Source organism: Camarhynchus parvulus, chromosome 4A, assembly GCF_901933205.1.
Source record: "Camarhynchus parvulus chromosome 4A, STF_HiC, whole genome shotgun sequence".
Taxonomy (NCBI): Eukaryota; Metazoa; Chordata; class Aves; order Passeriformes; family Thraupidae; genus Camarhynchus; species Camarhynchus parvulus.
In genome coordinates this window covers 13,820,599-13,844,827 of record NC_044600.1, presented here as the reverse complement: position 1 = coordinate 13,844,827, position 24,229 = coordinate 13,820,599, and positions in this window count along the sequence as shown.

Here is a 24,229-nt window from a genome sequence, read left to right as displayed (position 1 = left end):
CTGGGCCAAGGCAGCTTGATGTAAATCCTTATGCACTTTTCAAAATGTAGCCTGTCTCCTGTAATTGTGTCAGATCCTAAAATGTACAATTGCTCACAAATTCCTTTGAGAATTCTTTCAACACCACTGTTCAAAGATGGAATATCATTTTCTTGAGCAAAAAATATGCTGCTCCAAGGATTTGATCGTTTTTTCCCCTCAGTTTTTCTGTAGCCATTTTGATGATAGAAAAATGAACTGGAGGTTTTGGAGCACAAGATTGAAAAAAATTTGTCACTTGCAGCCATTTCAGAATTTACATCCATAATTACACAGTCAGCTCTCCTGCTTATTCAATCGGCACCAGTAGGAATGGACAGTTGGAAGCAGGCACTTGGAGCCAGGTCCTTTTTCAATCCCTTAAAATAAACAACAATCTAGCAGGATCAATATCTACATGTTCTTGCATTATGCCAGGCAGAAAGCATTTTCAACACCTTGAAAGAAACTGAAAAATGAATGTCCAAAACACACAGGTGCCACAGAGAGAGCAGGAAGCTTGAGGGAATCACCACCATTCCAGGTCCTACCAGCAGGAAGGAATTCATTAATGATTTTGAGACCACACTGCCAAGATTACCCACTGTCAAGTGCCCATCTGCTTGTAGAAATTTGGAATCTGGAAACTCAAAGCACATGTCCTGCAGAGTGGCACAGCTCCAGTCCTGATGTGTGAGTGAATTCCTGCACCTGCAGACACCCTGGGCCCAAAGGAGGTGACAAATCTCTCCCAGAAGCCTCCCAAATGCTGAACACCAACGTGTGGCCAAGGCAGCAGAGAGGCACAGCCCTGCCCCAGGGCATGGGCTCTATCCCCAGCTGGAATACAGGCATAAAGAATATTTCCCAGTAGTCTAATGTCAGTGCTTACTTGTGGAACATGGTGATAATGATTGTAACAGACAAAAGAATTCTCAAATATTTCTGAGGGGCTGTGCTTTTTGGATCTTCCACAAACTATTTTAACCACGCCAAACCAACAAAAAACCTTATCAAATTATAGGATTTTCACTATTTACCTTGGTTCTGTGGAATTGTGCTGTAAAACATGCTGTTGAAAAAATCTGGTGAGGGGGTTTGACCTTGGCTGGATGCCAGGTGCCCCCCAAAGCTTGTCTATCACTCCCCTCCTCAGCTGGACAAGGGAGAGAAAATATAATGAAAGGAACACTGAGATAAGGGCAGGAAGAGATCACTTATCAATTACTGACACAGGCAAAGCAGACTCAGTTTGAGGAAATTAGTATAATTTAATCACAGTCAAATGAGGATAGGGAATGAGAAATACAACCAAATCCTAAAAGGCCTTACAGCCACCCCTCCCTTCACCAGGGACTTAAACTGACTCCCAGTTTCTCCACCTGCCTTCCCCCTGTGAGGTGTAGGGGCACAGGCAATGGGGTGGCAATCTGTTCTCTACAGGTTGTCTGTGCTGCTCCTCTCTCCTCAGGGGGAGGGCTCCTCACACTGTTCCATAGATGTTTTTCACTTCTTCTCTCTTTCCCAAGAGTTCTTTTTGCCTAGATGGATTGTGTTCAGCGGTTTGAGTGGTGACAAAACAGAATTAGACTTGCAAATTTCCCCTCACCGGTGGCTGCCTACGTGCAGCCCTAGCCAGGATACAGGCCTTGGCAATAACAGCCTGACAGCAAGGGAGTGGTATTTCCATTTGCAGTAAAAGAGTTAATGGGAAAATTCCATGTTCAGGACAGTCATTTGAGGTCAAAGACCATGAAATGATTTGGGGGCCAAGATTCATTTTTGTGTAGGGAAAAAAAATACCATTTCTCTTGTAACTTCATAAGATCCTACTTGTTATTTTCCAGAAAACCCTAAGAAGGTGGAGTGCAAGTGAGTTTCAATGCATTCCTGAATGAGAAAACTAAATCTTCAGGTTAGTTTGTTAAGTATAATTATGCTTCATTCAGTAATTTCTTTCTATTAGCCATTTTACACTGCTCTAGTAATTATAGCCAAGGACATTTTCACATGGGTTGGCAAGGGAAACTGTTCTTGCAGAAGGTTTGTCACATTATAAGTGGACTTTAGAGAAACAGATATTATGTGATTGTTACTGACTGCACTTTACCTGGTAAAGTTACAAGGAATAAACTAATTACTTCAATATTCATAGACTCACCCAAATAAGAAATAATTACATTGTTACATGGGTGAGAAAACAAAATATAAAACATATGAGGAGCCTTGGTAAATACAAATAGGAGAGTTTGCTCACTCACAAGCAGACTGGAATACACTAAAGAAGATAAAATGTGGGTTTGGTGTGAGATGGTTTTGGAGCTGCACAGGTTATGTATGAGTGCCAAGCAGGAATACCAGAGTATTATTGTCATGGCTGGGAAGCAGTGCAGCAAAAAGTAGGAACTATATGAAGGTAGTGGAAAAGCTAAAGAACAGTTATTTCAGTCTCAGTACAGGTCAATCTCTCAGGCTCTTGCCTAATTTTAGTCAGAATTTACTCATGCAAATCTCCCACTAACTTCAAGAGATTTCACCTGAACTGGAGCAAAACCAGTAACAAGTGCTGGTCTGAGATTTTTTTATCCCATCTGGCAAAATATGTGATACATTGCTGTGTGGGAAGTAGCCATAGAAGTGAAGGATTTAAAAATCCACAGTGCACAAAACACCTTTCAATCAAATCAGCTGTTCTTTCGGAGATAGTGTCCAAAATTGTGGACAGAAAAAAAGGGGCAGGAACCTCCTTTCCACAATAAACTCTCAAGCAGATATTAGGAGTCAAAACATAAAAGGTCTAGAAAGATCAATTTTATTTATCTATAATGTAAAAATAATAATTTTAAACGGAATTCTCAGAAGAAAACCCATGAATGTCGTGTCATCGGAGACACTTAGCATGAGATGGAAAAATCATATTAAGGAAAACAATAGAATGAACTAAAATTAACATGAAAAAAAAAGAGCAAAAACCAAAAAAGCAAAAAAGAAACAAACCCCAAACCCCAACAAACAAACAAAAAGAAAGAAAATTAAATAGAACTTTTTAGGGTTTTTTTCATGTGATAAAATCAGCCCATAAGCTACCAAGGGTGAAAATCTCAGTGACAGCCCCCGCTGAAAGAAGAAAGGGGTGGGAGTGAGGTGTTTTAGGATTTTTGGTGTTAATTTCTTATTATCATATGCTGATTTAGCTGGTAATAAATTAAATTAATATTACTGAGTCAGCTCCATGTTTTTTCTGTGATGATAATCGAGGAGTGATCTCCCTGTCCTTGGCTCAACCCACGAGGTTCTCATGGCATTTTTCTCCTCCTGTCCAGTTGAGGAAGGGGAGTGATAGGGTGGCTTTGGTGGGCACCTGACATCCAGCCAAGGTCAGCCCATCTCACTGATTCAGAGATCTGTGACAGCACAAAACTAACCCTCAACTGATAAGAGAAATAATTTTCTCCCTATTTCAAGATTAAGTGATTTTTGGTATGATTGCTCTCTATAAGGTGGAATTTACAATGGTGTTTCTGGTGTCTTTGTTGCTAGAAGGCAAAAGTTTAAATTGTTTTTCTGTCCTAAGATAATCTATTTCTTTTTAATACTAAAAAATTAAATCACACGAAGTGTATATGAAAGTTAGAAGGTATTAGTCCAAGAGATATATTCTGACTTGGTGAGGTCAGAAGATTTTTCATCAGCTTGAGAGTATACAAACTGGTTAATAGTTGAGGCCAAATTTTATAGAAGTTGGGACGTTACTTTTAATTAACATACGTGATTTATTTGCCCCAATAAATATCCTGTATGATATAATGCACTAGTTATTTATTTCTCAGTGTCTGGGAATCAAAACAAGTCTTGGAGGTCACTTACACTTGGAGGTTTTGTTCTGTCATTATACACTCATAAAAGTTAATAGTCCTTGCTGCTTGCCTGACTTCAACATTAAATTCTAAGATGAGTTAAGAGAATGTGTTAATTACTGTTCATTACTGTAGGAGTTCATGTGAAGCTACTTGGAAATTACAGTCAACAGAGATGATGGAAAATATGCTTTGTTGGGCTTTTCTTGTGGGGGGTGGCATTAAGAGAGATCAGAGGGACAGTAAAAGCTGAGCTGTCAAAAGTGAAACTTTTTTGGCAGTATCTGTCTTGTTTGATGAAAATTTAATGGGAAAAGATTTCTTAGTCTCAAATGGGGACTGATTTCTCTCATTTTGCCAAGATGAAAAAGTCACTTCTTGAGGTAAAGTGACTCACTGCAGTATGAGAAATTTTTGGTTGAATATCTGTGCTTGATTTGTGCTAGGTGTGGAACCTCTGCCAATTTTTTTCTGTTCTGAAAGTACATGCAATCAGCAGCAGGTTTGGGGCCATTTTGTCAAGTATTACTTTCTGTCTGAAGTTTTCATTAAAACATTTCAGAAGGATCTGTGTTCCTACAAACAAAGATAGATTTTTAAGAGATTGGAAGGATTTAAATCTTTTTAAGGGCTGGTTTTAAATCTGAGCAGGAGATGGATTTCCTACCTCCATTTTTTAATAAAAAACCCCAATATAAATATTCCATTTCAACACAGTTCTAGTCACCATCTCTCCATCTTTCTCTCTGTGAATGAAAAAGATTTGTCTTGGAGGTCTGGAAGTGTTTGTGACTGGATGTTTAGATATATCTCTGTGTGGTGAGAGAAAATATGGAACTGAAGCCTGAATGTTTTAAACAAAACGTTTTCCTGCAGATTATTTTCACATTTTGCATCAAGTAGTTGTTGGCTTCCTTATGCAGTCATTTTTTGCACATGAAGAATTCTGTTGATTTTCAGCTTCACAGGTCAACTGGAAATGTTCTCTCAAAATGGGAATCAAATCTGATGGAAGTACATAGGCTCCTTATTCAGGTCTTTTTAGGATACAGTTCCAAACTATTTCTGCATAATTTGTGCCACAGAAAGAGAGGCAGTAGGGCAGGATGTGTATGTAACTCCATCTGACAAACTGTGGACAAAAATTGCCTGTTCTGCCCTTACCCCAGGAACCATCCCTGAAACCTATCCCTGTGTACCTCAGCCTTGCACACAAACAGAACCAACACTCTATTTTTCGCAATTAATTTAGGATTTTTCTTTAATAGAGATCTTTCCACTACCCCGGTTCACAGTGTAAATATAGGTCTGAATAAGCAGTGGTTCTGGTTTAATTTTCAAAATAAATTACCAGCAGGTTCATGGGTTAAAGGGGGCAGATCTGTTGGGTTGATTTGAGTTCTGGTAAAGAAAATTTAATTAACTCATCTGAGGGATGTTAGGTTCTCTAAATTCAATACTTTTTCAGTTTTGATAATGTCTGTACCCAAGGTAACCAGGGATATTTTATTTGTATATAATAATGCTCTTCCTGAGCATAGGAACAGTGGTGGATACTCCAGAGAAAGACAAAATATTTGAAGAAAGCAAAATTAAATTATCAGCCTTCTTGAATACATGATCATTTGGAGTGGCTTTGGGAATATCCCAAACTCTTGAAATATACAGCCTGTTGAAATCCTGATACCAACAGTGCTGGGGGTGAAACTTTGATTGGCTTTATGGCCTTTGAGACAGGTCTGCCAATAAAGGAGCCTGACCTCAGCTGCACCTATGGGCTTCTAGAAACCAGACAGAGTAAGTCAGACAATATAAAATTATTGTAATATCAGTTATTCTTACTTTTGTTAGTCAGTGCAAATCAAATGAGACAGTATAAAATCAGTTAGATAGTACACATTGAAAGATACTTTAGTGGAGATGACAGTGTTGAGAAGGAGAAAGACTCTCCAGAAAGATGTAATTTCTTTTTTTTTTTTTCCCTAAATTAATTTTCCCACATGAAAGTCTTCATAGACTACCTGGGGAATTAAAAGATCTGAAATAATGTTATCTTTTAACTAAGAATAAAAGGAAAACAAAGAAGCAGCATAATTATGAGCTAACCATTAGAAAGTTCTTAGTGCTAATATGCAGCAGAGGTCAGAATACTCATGATTTATAATCTACATCAAGAGAATAGAAGGCTGCTAAGAAGGGCTCCTCTCCACAGAAGTCAGAGAATGCTGCATAGATAATAGCATTTCCTTCATGCCAATGACTTTGTCAGTGAATACAATAAGCTGATTCATTAGACAGACCTATTCAATATAAATCCACTTAATATTAATACCTAAAAGGTTTAAAGCATTTTAGTGATCATCTTACAGAGAGCTATTGTTAAAAGAGAGAACTGCTTGCCCTGTGTCACATTCAGAGAGAGCTCAGGAACACAAGAACAGTGGACAGACAGCCTTTAACTCTTATGAAAGAGTATGATGGGACAATAGAGGTGTCTGAGTATTCAACTGTGGGGGGATAGAATGTAAGAGAATAGTGCAGAAGGCAGTCTCACCCCTGAGGGTGTACTAATCACCAATTAGGAACAGGCCTGCCCTTGGCAGGCCACAGATGTGTCCAATAAGGATGAGTGCTATAAAAGAGCTGGTTAGCGGGTGGAGAAGAGAGCTGGAGTTTGTTGGTGGTGCTGTGAGGAAGGAGTCAGTGCTGTGAGGAGCTGCCCATGAGAACTCACCAAGAAGGTATGGGACTTTTCCAGTAAGATGACAATGTTCAACATTGTCAAAAACTCTTCTGTTCCTCTCCAAGTGATCAGAGAGGCTGTCAAAGCCACAGCCAACCCTGCTCTGAAGGTTTGATGGCAGAATAGAGTCAGCTCTCTCAATGCTGGTCTGTAATAGAGTTCTGGGGCAGCAAATCATCAGAGAGCCCTCACTCTCTGGTTCTTGTGTGTGATGCAAGGGGTTTGATGGTAAAATTGGAAGGGAAATCCACGAGGCTGCTCAGACAAAATTTAACATCATTTAGAGATTCCCAGTCGTGGCCTGGCCAGCTTGTGCGTTGATGGGGGGCAGGAGCAGGGAGATGGAACCTCCGCAGACAGAGTAACCTCCCCATGCTCTGTTTGTACGAGCCCTTGCAGCTTTGGGAGTAAACAGTGTTAACCTTCTCACCACACAGGCTACACAAGAGTATATAGATGTTATAAAGATGTAGATATATATATAATACTTCAATAGACTGTGTTGCAGTGTAATGGAGCAATTACAGTAGATAACCTTTCTGAATTAAATGCTCTGTTAGTGCTAAATGGAAATGTCTGTTAGATCCTTAACAGAAAATAGAACAATTTTGAATTTGTGGTGGGTTGACCTTCACTGGACACCAGGTGCTCACCAAAGCTGCTCTCTTTCTCCCCTTTTCAACCAGACAAGGGAGAGAAAATACAATTAAAAACTCAAGGGATGAGGTAAAGATGGGGGGAGCATTCAACAGTTACTGTCATGGGAAAGGAGACTTGACTTGGGTAAATGAATTTCACTTATTACCAATCATGAGAAATAAACTCAAATATTAAAAACACCTTCCCCACACCCCTCCCTTTTTCCTAGCCATGACTTTACTTCTGATTTCTCCACCTCTTCCCCCCAGGGTGCACAGGGGAAGAGGACCACTGCCTGTGGTCACTCTGCTGCATATTTTTACATTTTCTGTTTCTTTTCTTTATTACTTTGCTAAGATCAGGTTTCTGATTATCTACAGACAAGATCTTCAGTGGTGAAAGCTGCAAGAGATGGTACACTAATTATCTATGAAATTGCTGGCTGTGAATTTTTTGGCTCTGAAATGCTGGAATTTTGTAGGCAACAGCAGGACACTTCCAATGAAATAATACTAGGACAGGTAAAAATTGTATTCACAGACTCCATTTGTATAATAACTTGATTGCTACCAAAATCCCTAATGAAAATTTAGTTAGTACAATATCCAGGGTTTTATAGTTAAAGAAGTACTTGCACACAAAAGATTATGGATGATGGATTGCTTGTTAACAAATAAAATGGGATTTGGGAAATAGAGAAGAAATATAAATATTCTGAGCAGAAACCACCCATGGCTGCAGTATAAGAACATCTTTGTATCCAGCAGGTTTCATTCCTTGAAGTCTGGGTGCTTTAGGGTTCAAAAGCCTGATTCAAAGATGAACAGAATATTTATTAAATGCTTCTGTGACAGTGGAAAAGACAGCGATATTCTCCAAGTACCAAAAGATGGAAGTGAGAAAAATATCTGACAGCATGCTTAGAAAACTCAGTGTGGTTCAACTTGGGTGTCACAGAGAGGGTTTCCCTCACTGATAGCTGGTGACAGGACAAGACACAGGAATCCACTTAAACATAAGAGAAAAAAATTATCTGTCCAAAGAGGTGCCCAAAGATAAGAAGAACAAGTTTTGGCATGGCAAAACACAAGTCTGACCTTTGAACCTGGAACAGTTCCTTGGCATTTTTTCACAGAATCACAGAATTAATGAGGCTTTTAGAAGTCTTAAGAATGACCTTTGGTTACATTAAAGTGTTCTAGCAAGAAATATTTGCAAGTTATAAAACTCAAATAGTGCCATTGGGAAGAGAAAGGACAGAATGTGGCTTTGGAAAGGGAAAAGAAAAGTTTTTTCCTAGATTGACAAGATGACACACTTGTTTGTTGAATGTCAAAATAATATCATTGAATAAGTGACAGAAAATATTTACTAATGTGCAATTGTAACTAGTCCTGGTTCAGTAAATGATCTTTTAGTGACAAGTGTATTTGTTCTGGGAAGTTTGGACCCTGATGGTTGCAGGGTCCAAACATTCTGAAGAAGTAATATTTTCCTCTGTTTTATGTATTTCTGTTGGATTTGCAAGGACTGATTTTACAGAAGTATCATTCTTTCTTTTTGCATTGTAATTAACATTCTCGAAGGAACATTTTTTTAAATGTATCATGACACGTTGAACTAATGTACAATTTCATAGAAATGGAGTGCATTTAGCAAAATGTGGAGAAAATAACTCGCATCTTATTGCAGTTGTGAAGATTGAAGGTGTCTACTAAACATGATAGCCTGCCAAAATCCCTTTAGGAGCAGACTTGTTGATCTTGTTAATCCTGTTGACATTGAAAAAAAATATATACTTGTGAATAACATATTTTTTAATATTTCTGTGGGGGAAACACCTACATATTACAAAATGCCTACAAAATGGCCAACTTTTATTTTTATTTGTATGGGTGTTTTAACGTAAATTTATAGCTTTTCTTTGGGAATAATTTTAAAGAAATTTATAGTATTCTCTATGTTAAAATTAGACAGTTTTAGGAATCATACATTGATTCCTCAATAGTACTTTAGAGTACTTTGCTGGTATAACATGCTATTAACATCTTCAGGATCACTGAAACAAAGTCTGAGCTGTAAAGACTAAAATCTCATTTTTTTCCCCCAAAGACTTCAGGGATAAGTGCTGCAATGCAGTGGTCTCCTTGACTTTGTGATATAAATTATGCTTAACTGCTGTAATTTTTTTCCTCAGTTTGAAATTGTGCAACTCTCAAATCCATCTAAGAATGTATTATATGGGGAAAAGAAAAAAAACATATAAAGCTGTGAGATTGGGATTCATACACTGCTTATCACCTTCTGTTTTCTTCTCTTTGGTGTATAAATATATTAAGGTCATTACTTAATTGAAGGGCACAGAATTATTAAGTCATTAACACAAACATCAAACACTCATGAGTGTTGAAATCCTTTTGTGTCTCCAGACATAAAAACATCTCTTTTTTTTTCCCTCTGGATTGAAAAAGAAGTGCCAGACTGTTAGTAGAAGTACATAAGTAAATAGGTAGGAAGATTAGGATGCATATAGGTTCTCTGCCAGGACAAAAGTTGTGCATACCTGCAAAATTGTGCTAAATCCTTGTGCAATAGCTAAATGTCAAACAGGTACAAGGCAGAAAATCATAGACTGTTCCATTAAAGAAATTATAACTCTGGCCAAGAACACTCAAATCAAATCCTTTGCTGCCAGCACCAGGTACTTCACAATTTCCCTAGGCTATATGGGAGACATGAATGATGGGTTTGGGATGAAGTCTGATAGCTGATGATTCTGAAGACATCTCTGTGTTCTTCCCAGAGATCTTGCATATCTGAACCCACAATTGCAAGGAACTAGGGATTCACTAATACTTCTTTGAACGTTCTCCTAAAATATTTGTTATTATCCTCAGAAAAGTTTCTACTACTCAGCCTCACTAGAAAGAAATGCATTTAGACCTGGCTCAAGGCTTGGCACTGTCTGGAAGGTAGCACAGGTCAGATGCTGACTCCCAGTTTTGCAGCGCACTAGAAGTAGATTGCATACTTCATTTTTAAAGCTGTTCAAAAACCTGCTCTATTCTACTTCTGGAGGCTTCTAGCTGCAGCACTGTTCTGACAGTATAACCATCATTCTCTGCTGTTTTATTTCTCTTTAGAGTGTTTAATTTTGTCTCCCGTGCTTGGGGGCTCTCCATCAAACCCCAGAGGTCACCTAAAGCAGGTTGTACCTAACCAGGTGTGTTCTCTAGGCTGGACAAGATCTTTGGTCAGTCAGCCATGCCCTTCATTTACTGCAGTGTACTTAACCCTAAGAGACCAGATGACAAAAGGTGCTTCTCTGATGCTGAGCTCAGTTCACACTGATGTTCCTTCCTGCAGGGATACCCTTCTCAGTCTGAGCATCTGAGCCTTAGAATTTCCTTTGATAAACTGATCATCTCCAAGCGGATTTGATCTCTTCAGCAGACAGATTTTGTGAAGATTCTTTTCAGACTAATTGAAAATATTTCAGATTTTATAAAACCATAATTACACAGCATTCTTATTCATTTTTTTCATCTTATGGCTACTATTTTTCTGCAGAAATTTTAAAACCAAGATACTTCAAGACAGAATTCTTTAACTTCTCTTGACTTTCAACTTGTGTTTGGGTCAGCAAATGCCAAGCATGTACTTGGTGCTGAATCCAAAACAGCTTGAGGCATGAAAAAGTTTAGCTAAATATATTCAGAAAGTCTTTAGAAATGCTTTTTCAGACCAAGTTACTTGTTATTTGTGCAGTATTGCAGAAATACCCTGTTATTACTGCTACCAAATTGGTTTTAACATCTTTCAGTTGACTCAATGCAAGCACCAAAGCAGGAGGTCTGCCTTCTTTCACCAAAGGAAGCGCTAACTACTTTAATAGAATGTTTGAATCTACATTAACAACAGAAACTTGATGCAGTCGCAGCATTAAAATACTGTAGGTCCTGGTCAGGTTTTCCAAGAAGGACTATAATAAGCCTTAGGGAAGGGAGGGACCAATGAGAAAGATTATTTGATCCAAATGTGGTAGATAAGGACAAAATGATTTTTCAAGTTCATCCCAAAGACATTTATATTGGAGTATTCAAATGCTTAAGAAGCCTCTTTTTTATTATTTTATAATGAAAAATATTTAAATCTTTTTTTCTATAGCTGCTACCATGGCTCTTCATGGCAAGGAAAAATTATGATGCTGCTCTTGGAACTTCATTTACTATTAATATGTGTAGGTGTATGAAATAGATGTTTCTTTATGCATTGAAAACTGGACTTCTTAGTAATATTTCTGTGCTTCTCTGTTTTATGTTTTTATTAAATGTAGTTAGTAGCATAGTAATAAGAATCACCATAAAATAGTAGAATTGATTCTGAAATCTGGTAACACATAATGAAGCTTTCTGCTTCATCTTTGAGACTGCGTATATTGCTTATTAGCAATAAAGAATACAAAAATCTCTTGGTAAGGAGAGAGAAGATATGATTAGGCAAATGGCACCAGATATTGATTTTCCTTCTAGTACCTGTGTTTGATGTATTTAGATGCCTTCACTTTTAGAAAGATATCTCCTGCAATTTCACAGTGGTTAAGTTTCTACTGCACAGGAACTCTACCCTATAAAGGTTGTTCCGCAAAAGTGCTCCATAAAAAACTGGATTTGTAAATTCTCTGAACTACCAGCTGAACATAATATGCATGAACCTGATGGCTTCCTTCTGACCACATAAAACTCTGCCAGAGAACATAAATCCCCCAGTGAGCCTCAGAGTTCCCCGTGTGGAGCCAACAGGATGATAAGGAATCACATCATCTTAAAAATGGACTGGCTTCTTCTAACTGTGGGTGAAAAGGTCTCTCCTACAGGAAACATTTTCAGACACCAGTTTGTTCAATGAAGGTCACCTTCTGAGTTCTAGCTTAGCTGACCATAAAGCTGAGCTGACAATAACAGCTCTGCTCTGAGTACCTTCAGGAGCAAGTGTTTTTCTGTGATTTTATATGTGTGTATTATATTCAATTTCTCTTCTTTTAAAATTTTTATTTTATTTAAATATATTGGTCTCTGTACAGTTTGCTAATTGTACATCTATTTCCTGGTCAGATTTTCTCACATGAATTCAACAATTACTCTAATCAAAACTGCACCTATACAGGTTCCTTTGGATCTTCCCAGGTGCAGAAACAGAGCTCTGCCAACTTGTGAAGGACAAAGTTGAATTACATATTTCTGCCTTCATCTTTTTTCCCTCGAAATTATTTTCTGACAATGGAAAAGCATGAAGGATTTAGTGTGTCCCCCCTGGGTGCTCAATAGACATTTGCTGCCATGTTGGCTGACGTGATTCTTTATTAAATTGGAGGCATGACGAGTCTAAATCCTTATGGCTTGAGCTAGGGAACCAGATTTTTGACTCAGCTCTGTGACAGACTTGTGTACATTAATACCAGATTAAAAAGCCCCAAACATGCAAACTGTTCAAACATAGTAATTGTATTCAATACATGAGTAATACCATCAATTCCCATTAAATTTATTTGTCCTTAGGGGTTTTGAGCTTGAACACCTTGTTTTAATTGCAATGGTTAATAGTGTCTATTTTTTTTTTTGTTAAAATATCAAACAAATGTAATATTTTTCCCATATTACTACCTTTCAAATGGTCAAAAGAAATGTTTGTGTAGAAATGTAACTATCTCAGAGGATTTACAAACTTGGAGCCAATACCACTTTTAATGCATATTAACCAGAAATCTTCTTATACTCTGCACATCCTAGTAAAAGCTGACTATTTTTTATAGCCCCTCAGCAAAAATTTAAACAATGGCACTGAGTTGCATGAAATTCAGCACCTTTGCAAGCATTCAAGTTGCTATTTAAAATTTAAAGCAAATAGTTTAAAGCCTCTGATATATTGAAACATTTAAAAATAAGTAATTCCATTTTTATAAAGTTTCAGTAGAAAGCAGCTCGGAGTAAAAATACATTTTAATAGATTTGTCAGAAAACATGACTCTAAACCAAGTTCCTGTCCAAGGAATAGAAAGAGCAAGTTATTAATAAATCTGTTTAGTTAAACACTAAGTGATCAGGTAGAATAGAACAGGTTTCATTCCCAGGTGTGTTAGATGAAGGGGAAGACATTAAAATTACCTGTGTTAAAATTGAGAATGCAGCCGCCTAAATTCAGGGGATGAAAACATTGTATTTAATGTAACAATATTTTTTCCCCCTAAATGAGAAGCCAGAGATGAAATTGTGTCCCCTCTGATTCTTCGATTAACCGATGTTAAAAGCAATCACCTCTGCTACTCTGCCTGAGGTTTAGTCAAATGTATTTATCAAAACAAACCTTAGTAGGACAGCTATGTTTCTTTCCTTTCATTTATGCCAGCAGTATGAGAAATATCAGTTTTTTTATATTCCACCTCACCAGTAAAATTATGTACAAACAACTTTTAGCAGGACACTTTTTGAAAACAATCTTTTAGCCTGTATCATCAGTCACAGTCATCATCAGTAATCTCATAATGTTCTAGCACACTCAAAATTGAGTCATCTTTTTTCCCATGGAGCTACCAATTTACACTGCTTTGAGAGATGGTATGGTTTGGGCTGAGAAGTAAATGGATAAAAAGTAAATAGTTTCTTTTTTGTGTTGGTAGTTACAAAATCCAAAGGGTGAAACACAGGTAAAATCAGAGAAAGCCAAGGAAAAGACAAGAAGGGACTAAAGGTCAACAAGAAAGAGAGAAGTCTGCTTGGATAAAATATCCTGTGTAGAGACCAGAAGTAACATTGGAGGCAAATTGGATAAATTTCTCCCTTATTTGGAATACCTGTCTTCCAGGAGGGAGGTAAGCAAAGGCAAAATGCCCCCATTGTGATGTATTTTCATGACAGGAAGTATTTGGAGGTAATATAATGGGTGAGGATTTTTTCTTTGCTTTGAGTTTTGAGATTTAGGTTGTCATTTGTTGCTGGGGTTTTTCAGCATTTGTTTTATTTAGTTTGTTGGTTTTGTGGGTTTTTTTTTAATATTAACGTATGAATTACTGTCAGCACTGACTTTTCAAGGTTATTTTTATATAATTTTAAAAAATAATTTTATTTGCCATTCAAGTACATTTTATATTTATCTAGTATTTAACTGAAATATAATTTTTTATATGTTCTCCCAGGCTAGTCACAGCTTCAAATATATTTTTGCAAGAAAATATTGTACAGTATACATTGAGTTTAAGCTGAATTAACTATTCCCTAAATATTCAAATTTATGAAATGGAGAGTTTATTCCTTCTTTACTAGATTTCTTTCCCCAGTTCCTTCTTATTTGACTTCTCATTCATATCTTTCATTCTTGGAAGCCTGATCTAAACCCCATGAAATCTATTGGAGTATTAGTTGTGAGAAATATATGCAAGAAACTCTTTTTCTACTCCGTTCCAGCTGTGTATTTCTCATGCTTATTTCCTCTTCAAGTCTGAGTATTTAATAGGATTTCAGTCTATTTGCAATGCTGCTTTTCCTAGCATTTCTTATTTTCTTTCCTGGCTTCTGTGCAGACTCCAAACCCCCAGCCATTCAACACCTTCTCCCCAAATAATTACAAGGGTCCAGAACTCCTGCATGCTAAATTACATTTCACTCAGGCTGTCTTTCTGGAAGCAGGAGAGGAGGAAGAAAAAAAGCTTTAGTGTCTCTACTGAAATTCAATTTGGAAAATAAAACATGTGCTGCCAATAGCTGTTCTGCACCCTCAGAACTGTGTGCATAGTCAGCCAGATATTTGGTATGAACATCAGAGCCATTCTCCCCTGCATATATTATCACTCCACTGTTCCTAAAAATATACTTACATTTTTCATTGTTTCTTCTGGTGCTGTGAAAGGGGCTGGTTCAGGAACATTAATCAACTTCCCAGATACATGAAGCCATTATTTTTAGTCCTAGGATGCTTTTCTCATTCTTCTTCCCTAATAATAATCATCTTACTCTAGCTACCCCTGATCAGTGAGTGAAACCAAGATCTGCTGCTGCTTGTTCTGGCTCCATTCCCGGTTGCCCCAGGTAGCTCCTGGCAGCATGTGCTTTGGGCAGTGCTGGTGTTTACGTTGTTCTGTGGGATTTCTTGGCTTCCAAATAAAATTATTCTCCATAGACTTCGGGGTAAATTCTAAACTTCATAAACTATTGGTCATAAGTGATTGTACTCTTTTTCTTGATCTCACACACATGGGGAGGAATGGAGATGAGGGGTTAAAGAAATAATTAGTAGCAAAGAGAAATCAAAGAAAATTTTCATCATCTTTTGTTATTGGAGAACTTTGAACCTATTATTTTTAGGTTTAGTTGTATATCTGACAAACTAGAGTGAAAAATGGCAGCAGTGCTTCTTCAGGGGTTCTCATATGTGAAATCCTTTGTCTTGATGCCAGAAAATAAGGCTGGTTTTGTGTCATATATGTATTACAAATACAGCTGCTAGGATTTAGTCTCAATAGGGTATTTTGTGAATGTATATATGTGGTTTGCTCTTTCTGAGGGTTCACAATTCACGTTTCATTCTCTTTTGCAAATTGGTGGAACATGCTGGCTTTAAAGGAGAAGGAAGTGAAAACTTTGATAAGAACTGGACTCAAATAACATTAATTAAGCAGAAGTAATTTCTGGTTGCTGTTAATGAAAAAATTGAGATTTTTATTAGAACAACTTACCTTTAGTTAATGGAACAACCACTTTTTAACAAATATATTTTAATGAGGATCACTCAGTGCCATCAGAAGCATGTAATTGTTGAATAAGATTTCTGTAATGGATTGTTATCTCTTAAGGTTGGTTGGTTGGGTTTTTTTCTGATACACTTGATTCTGCAAAATGACACTTGGCTAAATCAGCCTGAAGGGAAGAAAAAAGTGATTCAGTTTAATGGAAGGACATATCTTCCAAGAAAGATGAAGGCCATTAGCCCCTGCATTAATGTGGTTGTGCCAAAATCCTTTAGCTAAAGGCTCAGAAGATTTTTGTCCAAAGATGCCCAAAGAGCCGATAGCAGCCTGAGAAGTGAAGTCTGAAGGCAAAGCCTTTGAATCCTTTTCTTAGAGTTCTGTTGAGGTAACAACAGCTGAACTCATATCCACAAATTATAGATGGGAACATCATCGGCTTACTCTGCATAATGTTTGTTTACAAATGTCTGTGATGCGGTGCTTGGCTGTATTTTTGACATATTCTCTGTAAAAAGTAACAAACACTTGCTTCCTCAGTAAGATCATTCCACCAGGGGAAGAATGATGATTTTGATGTACTTTATTGAGCATGCAAAAAGTAGCTGTGGGTTTGTCCTTTGCATATGTTCACACAGGAGAGAAAAGGCATTGCTCTGAGCCTCTTGGGTCTCTCAGCAGCACAGTGCTGTTAGATCAAAAGTGGATTCTTAGCCCTGCAACCTTTTTGCTCACATTACACGATGAAAGTATCTGAAGAGCCGTGGCTAAAATGCCTGGATGGGTTTTCCTCTCTTATCATACATCTCTATATACATTTAATTAAAATATCGCTGTTCTGAAGTAAATGCTAGTATGTGATATAGCCTTTGTTTTGCAATACACAACATTTCATCTGTCAGTTGGTAATAACTAAAGGTATTCTCTAAAAATTTCATAGTAAAAAATACAATGAACTGCATAGCACCTCTATCTTCAGATTATCCTTTCAATCAACTGCTTTTGAGAAGCAAAGTCATAAGGACAGGTTTTTTGTTTCAAAGTTCTATTTCTGATACAGGTTTATATCTTTGACCTTGAGTTCAGGGGAAGAGAGGGCAGGAGGGGTGGGAAACAGAATAGGTAAAAATCATGTAGCAGTCCTCCAAGGAGTTAGTAGGGAACAGTCTTGGATAACAATGTTTAAAAGCTGGTGGTCTAGCTTATGATGGTTAATAACAATGAGAAGGAAAGGTCCCTTCTTGCTGACATGACTTAGTGTTTGATTCTGACCCTGATTCTTTCCTTTGGAATAAGTAAAATCCCAGGATATCTCAGACTGAGCCCAAGCAGCTCTTGTGATATGTTATCTGTTTACCAGGGGAATCCTTGGTAGACTCTTGAGACCTGCGCATTTTTAACGTTTGCAGAAGGGGCTTTTGGATTTGAGACTAAAGACTGGGTTGCTTAGATTTCATTATGCCTGTCTAAATACTCTGGAATCAATAAAAAATATGGCATCTCAAGCTATGCTAAACTCTGTCAATATTTGGTATAAATAAATGTATAAACACCAGAAATAGACAAAGTAATCTAAGCCTATTTGGAATGGAGTGTTTATTGAGCAGTATTTTGTGTGTTACTTTTAAATGTTGAACCAGGGCCCAAAAATATAAAACTGTTTTTACTCTGTGTAGTACTGGTAATTAATGGAAACTGTGATGCATCTGTTACTAACCTGTCCTAGAAAGGTAGTGCAGCTGTTCCTGCTAATGTGAACCTTTGGGAAGGTTTATGGTAGAAGTTTTTGGCAAGATTGAAGATTATCCACTCATAAAATTACCCCACTGAAGAGACAATATTATGGAGTAAACTTTCAGGGAAAAAACAGATGATGACAATGTGTTGATATGGTGCATTTCATGCTGTGGCCAAGTAGATAAAAAAAAAAAAATCCTGTCTTAAATTCTGGACTTTCATTGAATTCTTTTATTTGCATAGATGAAATTCTTCAGGTTAGCTGGTGTTAGGTTGCTTCTACCAAATGCCAAAGCTAAAACTCTTCAATAGATTTTATAGATTTTTAACAAGCCCTGCAGGCCTCCCATCTCAGTCAATAAGTATGGGATCCATGGTGATATATAGTGAGTTACAGAGCCTAGGCTAGGAGAATTACATTTTGAAATCAGATCTTCCCTGAAGATTTCTACAATTGATTATTTAAAACTTTGTTGTCTTCCTATATATAAAAAAGCTGCACTCAGGAGTTATTACCTTCAAGAGTACATGTTTAAAGGCAGAATGTTTGGAATTTTTAAATCCTTTTTGAAATAGCAACTATTTTTCCCTTTTCAAAACCTTTCTGAAACATTCTGCAGTAAAGACATTGAAAAATGTCTTCCAGTAGAATTCAGAAAGTGCTTTTTAATGCCTTTTTGTTTTTTATCGGCATGGTGTTGGTAAAATTTTGTGGTAGAGTGAAAAACTGAGGAACCTCAGCTCTTAACTGACCAATCTGTAAATGGAAACAGAACCAAGAGTGAGATGGAGCAGCAGTGCTCATCTACTTGCAACAGCTGCAGAGAGCCCAAGCTGCTGCTGTACTTCTCTGCATGACAAGTCCAGATCTGAAAAGAAAATATCAATTTCTCAGTGGTTTTGTGCTTCTCTCATGGAGCCCAGAGCAACCCCTCTCTACTCAGCTACTGCAGTTTTTGTCCTGTGTGTTTCTATGGAATTGATCTGCCTTTAGACTGGCAAAACCTCTTCTGTTTTTGTCTATAGAACCACAGAATATCCTGAGCAGGAAGGGACCCACAAGGACCATCCAAGTCCAGCTCTTGGCCCTGCTCTGGACAAGCCCCAGAACCCCACCCTGTGCCTGAGCATTGTTCAAAGGCTCCTTGAACTCTTGTGTTCCAGTTCCCAGCCATGCTCTGGGTGAGAAACCTTTTCCTAATATCCAACCTGAACCTCCCTGGTACAGCTTCATACCGTTTTAGTTCATACAGACTTCCTACTGAGAAAAACAAGCATTCTGAAGGCCACTCCTAAAAATCAGATCATTGAAGTTTTCTTTCAAGAGTATTCCCTCTTACCAACATTGCTTTTCATGCAGAAGGGATTTTCTTCGCTGGTCTCTTTCCTAACCTGATATTGGGAAGACCTGAAGATTCAAATCTCTTTTCCAAGCAATACTGAAACTCTAAATGTATTCTTAGCCTGAAGTGTTGAGGGAAAACAGATAACTTTGGCTGTGCTAAAGCACTCACTGAAGTCACCAGAAATTTTTTCTGCATTTCAGATTCAAATTTTTTTTTGTGTCAAGCTGAATCCAAGATAAAATGCCACAATAGTGTTTTCAGAAAATTTGAGTGATGGAGGTTGACAATGTACCTGTATTAAATATGTGTGGTATGCCAGGCCTCTGTGAAAATAATGTAAATGTAATATAATCTGTAGTGAAGTATAAAGACAAGGGAAAAAACTTGACCTAGGCCATGACCAAAATCACTATTTTCATCTAAATGATTGTTTCCTCATTATAGTACTGAGTTCCCTCATTTCACAGTTTATCTCTAGGACATCTGGCTGTGACCTGCACAACCAGGGCTTACTGTGAGCTCAACACACCTTTCTGGGACCTATGACCTTTGGTGTATTATCTCTAATTTCACATATGATGCAAAATGTGGAATAATTAATATTTGATCTTTGCTGATAATGCTAAAGCACTTATCTCTACAAATGACGTACAAAGATGTGAACAGATGATTTTTCACAATGCTTGCAGAACCCTTTATTACGAGTCTGATATTGAGGCTATCTATCACTCAGCCAAAAAAGATGACTGCACTCCGGTTGGTGAGGATCTGGTCATCCCTGCAATAGCTTGCTTAAGACAATCATAATTTTATATGAAGGTGTTTGCAAGGGCAGTGAAATACTGAAAAAGAATCTTCAGGAGTTTGCTTGGGCTGTTTACTTTGTCCTCCCTTCTGAGTGGGCTGGTAAAATAAAAATGTGGGTTTGTTAATCCACTGCAGCAGTTCTTGGGCAGATAGTACATCTCTCATCAGTGCTACTAAACTCATTTCCAAACCTCTGCACTATTGCTAAGCACATAATAGGTATTGCCCTTGCCCACAGCTTTCTACTGCCGCTTTGGGATACTTGGAATATAAATGCACTGAATGAAAACTGATACTTAATATTTAAGATGCTTTAAAGGAGGGAACTACATGAATGTTAAGCATCATTATTAAGCAATAACAACTGAGTTGCAGGCCATTAACCCAGTCAGTCATTAATCCCAGAGAAGTCTTCTATGCTGAACTTCTGCTGTTAATGTTTTAAGCACAGTGCAGAGCAAAGAATCCATCTCACAGGTGTATTGACTCCTTAGTGGGTGCTGCTGTTATTGTAGTGCTTGCTATAATTAAGGTGAATATTATCTTGTTCTCACTGCAGCACTATTGCTAGCCTGTAAAGGAGGGAAAGAAATGTTTTCTAAGTGTTAAATCATAATATGAGAAATATCTGCAGTTCCTGTGCTCTAAGGTACATCAAATGAGTCTCTCTCCCCAAAGATGGGGACTTGGGCAAAGTACCAAAGAGCTTCTTTGTCTGCAAAGCATTTCCCTGTCAGGAATGCTCTCCTGCCTCACAGTTCTCTCTTCCTGCCAGCACAAGGAATATACTCCCTACCCTGCTCTAAAGGCATGGAAGGCAAGTGTCCTTAATAAGATGCTCTGGGCCATGACCTTTCCAGCAGCAGGACTTCCCAGCTTGAGGAGAAGGAGCCAGAGTGTCACATGCACTTCCCAGACACCTGGACAGGCACCCACACGTCAGTTTCTGAGTCAGGACTAGAAAGTTCCACATGATGGGGTACAGCAGGCAAGCTCTCATTTTGGGTGAGTTTGCAGGCAGAGTTTTATTGTTAAGGACAAGACTTATGTAGCAGAAAGGGAAAAAAGAGGAGGCAGCTTCAGCACAATTATCTGTCAAGGATCTTGCATGAACATCTAGAATTCAGTGAACTGTGTCTCCTCTGCTGTTGTTTTCAGTGCTAGCTGTAACTGAGCTTATGTACACTGCAGCTTTCCTGACTATGCATTTTTTTAAACCACTCCTCTTTTTCTTTGTGGTATTCTTTCATTTCTCTCTCCCCTCTAAACAACCAATTTCAGTTGCAACAGGTTTATATCATCTCTGGTTCTTTGAGAAGAAATGTTCTCAAAGGCAATCTTGAAACAAGCTTGTGCAATCTTTAAAATTATTTTTGGGGTCAATATTTAAAAATGAGGCAGGTAAAACGCTTTACTTGCCATTTCTCATTTCCATGAAAAGAAGATCAATTTGTGCCATTCTTTGTGCTACAGTAAAAGCAAGATGCTTTTTATTTCCTCAGCCTTTCATTAAAGGGCTTGACAGGACCTCCTTTAGAGTCTCACACTGACAGCAGGGTGGGACTTTTCCCTGACAATTTGCTTGACCCAGTATAGTTCAGCTGAGGAAAGGAGTGAGTTATTCAATGACAGATCCCTTATTTTCGCATTTTTAAACTTCAGTGCTGACAGAGGCCCAGGAGGTTTGGAGAGGAGCTGACGTGGCAGGTCAGTCACTGGCCAGGGGTCACTGCTGCTCTCACTGGTCCCTGGACGTGTCCAGGGTCACTTCCCGCAGAGGACAGAAACTGGGAGCTGTCCAAAAGGCACAACCATCCACAAACAATGCATTGCACATCTTCACTTACCTAATTCTCATGATAAAATTCTTGTCTTTTGTCAAAGAAGCCGATGCTCATGTAACAATTGGTGCCATAATTACCAAGTTTTCACTAGAAGTCGTTTTAAATTCAGGAAAAAAAATGGTGAAGTGTTTTGAACAGTTTCAATTATTATCTTTAGCATAATTTTAAATGTTGTTGTGTAATGTTATTTTTCCTTTTAACCAACTTGTGACTGGCAATTTGGTTATGAAATGCTCTATTTTGTGAAAACTGAATGAATGGGTATCAGCTAACTGTCATGTACTTTCATTTCCTTGATCACCAAAGTATCTTTATAGATTTTAAGTGTATAACTTGTGTTAGAAATCAAAGAATAGCCTCATTAATCCCAGTAAACTTTTTCATTTTGACTGACAAATAAAGCATTCATTGTTTAAAGTCTATCCAAACTTCAATGGCATGATTATAGAATATGATGATTTATTATGAGCTTGTTGAGTATAATAATTGGTGCATTTTCTGATGAGATTATTGATTTTTCAAGATTGTTCTCAGGAGCCTCATTGAAAATCTTTCAAGGCCAGTGGTGTTAGCAGTGATGGGCTACAATGAGTTTCAATTTAATGTATTCCTTTACTTAACTCTCTTGGTACTTTACACTTGAGCAGATATGACAGATCTTCTGGCAACATTTATGTGAATATAAGATATATTAAATAATATGTAACATTTCAAACCTCCTTGGATCAGTTTCCATGGAGACTAAAGGCATCCGCTGGAAATTAAAATATGGAGAATCACAGCTTATGGGATGGTAATATTTGATATAAAGCTTTGAAATCTTGTTTCAGGAGGTAGGAGTTCATATGCTTGGTTAATTAGAGCAATATTAATTCTGTATGCATTATCTTCTGAAAAAATTAGGAAACAAATTAAACACTTTTTAAAAATAATACAATATTTTTTGAGATTTGTGCTAAAAAGGTTAAGTTTATCCTGTTACTGAACAATGAGCAAATAACCAGGCTTAATGCAGAGATTTCTATGAAAAAGGGATGGAATAAGATCCAGTTTTCATTGGTTTCATGGACAATATGGAAGAGAGGCATCATCCTGCACAAACTCCAGCTGAGATGGTCCTGATGGCAGCTGAGTGAGCACAGGCTGCCCAAGGGGTGTAGATGTACAAACTCCTTCCTTTGGTCCTTCCTCCACTCTGTTAATTTTATTCCTATTACAAGGGAATGATTTCTACTATGGCAGACAGCTCTACTCCAGTTTTACACTGTTATCCATCATATACTGCCCCAAATTATCTCATGCTGAAGTGATGCCCTGGAAATCCTGCCGTGGACAAATTTGTCCTGAAATGAACATATCTTAACAGAAAAAATTTTAAAAAATCACCAAAAAAAAACCCCACCAAAAACCCCCATTGCCTGACATACATGAAATAATGTTATTAACTAATGAGAGGAATTTAGGCCCAGGGTTTTTTGTTTAGAATGAATACATTATTCTTAGACTGCTGTGCAGAGAATTGCCTTAAAGGGGGACATATCTCCCAGGAGCAGATTTCCATTTTGTCAGTCAGCTGCTGAAGCCTGAAATGCCCAATCTAATCTCTGATATTAAGTTTGTGTTTGTATTATTTTAAATCACATTTAAATATCAGAAATTATGTCACCAGCAGTGGACCTGAAATAGAACAATATGCAAACACTCCCATTCTGTTTTTTTTGGATTAACAGAAAGATGTGAGAAAAGCACCATAGGAACAAGAAAATGAGAATAAATCACCATAAAATGTTGGGGGTTTTTTTCTGATATGGATGAGGAGTTTACCTGGGGAGAGGAGGAAAATCTATCTTATATTTTTTTATCAAGATTAATAGACATAACCACTATGATGTCTGATCCACAGTGGAAATAGTGTGTAATCACCAGAATATGATTCTGTGGTCAGGAGATCAAATAAGGGCAAACAGATAGTGATAATTATAGTAATTTATTTCATTCTTTGAAAGATTGCTGCAAGAAGGAAAAAAACACTAATTAAATATAAAAAAACAGATGGCAAAGAGACCTTTGCAAAGGTCAACACTGGAAAAATCTTAGCTCTGAATTATCTAAGTGGATTAGACACATGTAATTTATCTGAGAGAATTAAAAAATAAAAATAAAACCCACTTGATATTCAAAAGAAGATAATGAACAACATTGCTAAAAGGAAGCAAACTACTAAAAGCAGGAGATGAAAGATCACTCAGTTTGGCTTCTAATTACTGGCTCATTAAATTCTAGGCTGATTCAGAAAGTACATGTGTGTAGAACCTGTGTTATGGAGATATAATTTTGATAGAATCTATATTTAATTAACTAGGAGAGAAAATACACTTGGCCCTTTCACCCCAGAGCTGCCTTTTAGATTCCAAAAGCCTGAACTCAGTTGGAGAGGTTTGGGTCAAAGCATCTCACCTCATTTCAGTCTCCTTCAGCAAAATTCCAGGTTTTTTGTTTTC